Source organism: Eutrigla gurnardus, assembly GCF_963514095.1.
Source record: "Eutrigla gurnardus genome assembly, chromosome: 3".
Taxonomy (NCBI): Eukaryota; Metazoa; Chordata; class Actinopteri; order Perciformes; family Triglidae; genus Eutrigla; species Eutrigla gurnardus.
The window spans coordinates 7,334,012-7,339,154 of record NC_139917.1 but is presented as its reverse complement, the minus strand read 5'-3'; positions in this window follow the sequence as shown (position 1 = coordinate 7,339,154).

The following is a 5,143-nucleotide window of genomic DNA, read 5'->3' as shown; positions in this document are numbered from 1 at the left end:
ACCTTATGAATTGCATTGTAGACCGTGTTCTTGCTCAGGTTCTCTGCATCATCCACAGCATACAGAAAAGTACCCATGGCAAAGTAACGGAGTGCAATGCATACAGTCTGGGGCAATGTAAGCTATGTTGTTTGTCTCTGAACAGTCGAGATCTCCTCAGAGACCCTCTTACGATCCACGTACCAAGCTCCACGGGATCTTCTACAAATGGTGATACCATGGCGATGTACCCCTGTAAGAAGGGAACCACCATTAAACGCATTCTTTCCACAAATGAATCGTAATTTTGACAGCCCTAATGTTACCCAACAATACTACTTGGTTTTAAGGGGACACAAACACCAGTCTACTGGTGAAAGCCCTGTTTTTTTATCCATCCACCACGCAGAACTCCTCCCAACGTGGACTTCCGCAGTTTTGTTTGAAACTAATTTGTGATACATCAAGTGCAAACATCTTTTTCAAACTTTCTACCATGTTGGGGTAAGATATGCAGTTAAAGTTGAGGGCTATATGAGGGAAAGAGTTTGACAATCATACATGCAAACATGCAGATTTTAAATGAACAGCTCCTGAAGTCAAATCCAGTTTCTCAGTTTGTGTCCCGAGCAAAGGCAGATTGTGTTTTTGTAGTCTTTGTGAGAGAGAAATTTGCGCATGTGTGTTCAGACTTACTTGTGCATGGGTGTGTCCTTTGACAGAGGGTGGGCCGAGGACAAAGCGTAGGGGGCTAGACAAGGACATGGAGCCACAAAACCCACACGGCAAATAGCTGGGCGACCAAACTACCAGCTCTGCACATACAAACTCACTCTCACTACATGTGTGTGTGTGTGTGTTGGTAGGGTGGGGTGGTCATCTGGGTTTCCTCCAGAGAGTGAAACAAACGGAGAGATGGAGATTCACTTCCCCGTCGGGACAGACAAATATTATTGACACTGTCTGTCACAATAAGACTGAGACATTTTTTTTACCCACCAGCACGAGGGGTTTAATAAACTATCCAACAAATGAATTAATTGTCAATGTGACTTTTCATTCACTGATCTCGTTTTCCTTGTAAAGAACAAATGAGTAATGAGGTTGAAATATGCATCAAACTATATTTTTTTCAATTTGACAGATTAATGTCAAACACCAGAAATAACACTTTTTACCACTGTATAGTGTTGATGCCCCCTGAGACAATGGGAAGCTGGGACAGTACTGGGCTCAAAGACAAAATAAGAGTCTGGGCCAGTGATTGAAGTTGAAAAGAGTTCTTGAATACATCTTCTGATGCACCTGAACACATTATCAGTGATGTAACCTGGTATCCTTGGGTCTCACAACATCATATACTCTCCTCCAGGCGACCCCATCACAGTTGATCAGACTGTTCAGGTGGCATTCGCTTGTCCCCATGGACCTTCTCTCCAGATAAAGAGCCATCTTGACGCTTTCTCAGCTGCCTCTATGATGTTCTTGATGGCTCTGGTCCTTGCTCCTCCTGTGATGCCCAGTACACGATGGGCATGCACTTTGCCTTCCAGCCCTGCTCTCGACAGCCAATGACCAGATGTTTGTATTTGGTCCTCTTCCTTTCATGAGCCTCCCCCAAGCGGTCTTTCCATGGCACCGTCAGCTCCATGATGAGGAATGTTCTTGGTAGCCTCGGAGACCAGAAGTATATCTGGCCGAAAAGTGTTGCTGATGATGTGCTGCGGGAATCTCAGCTGTTTCTCAAGGTCCACTAAGAGCTGCCAGTCCCGGGCTGTTGACAGGATTCCTGCTGCCACAGTCTTGTGTCTTGGCCTTGGCTGCACTCCTCTCTTGACTTTGGGCATTGGGCGAAGGCAGGGTTCACCTGGACAGGTAACCAGTCTATCACAGGGAGACATGTAGAGACAGACAGGTAACCAGTCTATCACAGGGCTGACATGTAGAGACAGACAGGTAACCAGTCTATCACAGGGTTGACATGTAGAGACAGACAGGTAACCAGTCTATCACAGGGCTGACATGTAGAGATAGACAGGTAACCAGTCTATCACAGGGAGACATGTAGAGACAGACAGGTCCCCATCCTGCATGTCTTTGGACTGTGGGAGGAAGCCGGAGAACCCAGAGAGAACTCACGCTGACACGGGGAGAACGTGCAAACTCCACACAGAATGAACCCGGACCGGGAATCAAACCATGGACCTTCTCGCTGTGAGGCGATAGTTCCCACTACACCAACACAGCCCTCAAGTCATATAAACCTAAAAATGTCCTCACATGTAGCATGAAAATGTGTGCGTGTGTGTGAGGCTGCATCCCATCCGCATGTACTGTATGCACGTCAGAATCTCTTTGTGTGTTTATATGCTAACACTGAACCGCCGTGACCTTGCCACTAAGTGCGTGTGGCTTGTCAGGTGTGCACCAAATGTAGGCAGACTAGCTGTACTGTTTACACATGACGCTAAGGTGTGACCTCTGGGGTTGCCAGAGACCGTGATTGGCTGCCCGCTACCAGCTCATTAAGCCGCTGACACAGGGACACAGTGCCAGAGGACACACTCTCCATTTGTTTCACAACACACGTACACAGTCGCACACACTCGACAGAGAGACACCACAGGTATGGCAGGCAGCCAAGGGCCCACGCACACACACACACACATGCACACATACACACACACACACACACACACACACACACACACAGCAGCAGCAGCAGAGAGGCTGTCTGGCCTCGGTGACCTGGCTGAACTTTGGCTCACCGTGATTGGTTCATAACACCACACAACCTCACACCGAGATGTCTATTGGCTGGATGACCGAGCAGCAGGGTCATGACTTGGACGAGAAGGTGGAGTAAAAGAAGAACGAGGAGGAGAAGAAGGAGGAAAAGAAGAAAAAGAAAGAGGTGAAGGAGGAGAAAAGGAGAAGGAAGACAAAGATGGAGGAGAAGAAGGAGGAAAAGAAGAAAAAGAAAGAGGTGAAGTGGAAAGAAGAAGGAGGAAGAGGAGGGGGGGATGAGAAGAAGAGGAATTATTTTATTTTTATTCTCTAAGACTTGAGACTTGAACTGTACATTAACGTCTGAGAGACTTGACCTGAACCCTAAATACCTGGAAATGATGAATGACACATTCACCAATCATTTCTGAGTTTGATGGTGTTGAAATTAGCTACATCGTAGCAAATGTGTACATAAGATGAATGCACGAGAGTCTGTCTTGATTTGGAACTTTTCTTGCAATTCTAAACTTCTTAACTACAAAGTGTCATTTGAAATGATAAAATGATCAATCGTCTGTTTGTTGCTTAAAGACCCTTATCCCTCAATCCAGTTTTCATGCTCCACTTAAGGAAGAAAAATATACAGTTGCCTTGTCTGAATCTTAATTACTTGGAAAAACGGCAATAAATATATATCTTATTATTATCAGAATTATTATTTGTCCTTCCTCCTTCTAAATAGCTGTAACTTTAGTATCTTTGTGTTTGAAGATTTCTATTGGTTTCTGTTTTACTGTGACTCTGTGTGACCTACATCCTCTGGCATGACTTGTGATGCTACAAAAATAGCTCAAACAGTACAATTACAGTATTGAAGACTCATGATCTCATGGGAAGGTGTATCATTAACACGCCACTTTTAAGAACATTTGGCTTGTCATGCATACACCTGTTAAACTTCTCGTTAATTATTTTAAGTAGTCAACATGGATAAATTAACGGTCGACCAAGACTTGGGATACAAACAGAGGGCCGCTGGGTGAAAGTCCTGAGTTTGTTTGACACCCAGCACAACCTCTGCAGTAATGCTGCAGCACATTTCTATACAAAATTAGCGAATGGCGCGAATGACGCTGCATGCAAATACACACTTATTACAGGCATAATGTTGTTTAGAGATAAACTTTGGTCTTCACAGGAAGTTCGGTTAAAGCAACAAAACCACTTAATTAGGAACAAGGAAAGAGTTGATTGATGTTAACTTCAGTAATGTGACGACCCCCTGGGGTCTGCTCTAGGGCAGGGGATCTGTTTCATCTTGTTTGTCTTTCCTCATTTCAGGTCTGGTTGTCTTAACCACCCATCTAATCTGGTGATTGGCAGCCCCTGCCTAGGCTTCGTATGCCTGCTTGATAAAGGGATGGCTCTCTGTTCTTGGCCTGTCGCTTGTGAAGCTCCAGTCTAGGAGTCTGTAGTACTTATGGGTTATGATTTACATTTACAACATCCACTCACCGTTGTCATGTTCATGCAAATACTACACTACTCATTTTACTGACATTCACATATGCTGTTGCTTTAAATTTTGATCGCTTACTCCAATTGTTAAAGTTATTTTGTTTGCTTAGAATTAAAGTCCAGCCACATCCAGGTCTTAAAGAGTATAGTATAGAGTACCTTCTACCTCGAGGTCTGAGTCATTACACGCTGAGTCATTTTTATTAAAGAAGAGAATCTGCTGACTGAATTAGCTTTGCCCGGTTGGGGGTCAGGCCTTGTGCTCACTTCTCCTTCATATATTCTAACATATATTATTTTATATGGTAAGGGTAATAAACTAATGATTAAATGACAAATGAAAAAGTACACACGTATTTATTTATAATATCTATATATTTATATTTTTAAAAAATCTCCTTCTCACCCCTGGTGGGGTGGTATCTGTGTCATCCTCAAGCTTGGATCCTCTACTACTTCCTCTACTCCCAGAGGCCTGGGAGTTTGAGGGTTCTGCGTAGTATCTTGGCTGTTCCTATATATATATATATATATATATATATATATATATATATATATAGTATGTGCACTTTTCCCCCCTATCCCTAGTCTTTCTCTGCTTCTCACTTCGCTGAGATGTTTCATCTTCCCTGTCTTTTTCCCTCTCCGTCGTTCATCTTCTGTCCATTCCTGGACTGACATCCCCCCCACCTCCCTCGTCTCTGTTTCACCATACGATACTTCTCTGTTGACATGTCCGTCCACATGTTGCTATAGCAACCAGGCATTTCTGCTGACCCCTGCCTTGCTTTGCGTGACAAGACGTCCCGTCATAGGGCAGACAAGACAAGCAGTACACGTACACACACCAAAAACACACCCATTAAAACACTCATCTAAAACACTATAAACAAACTGGTCATTCATTTTTTTAAAT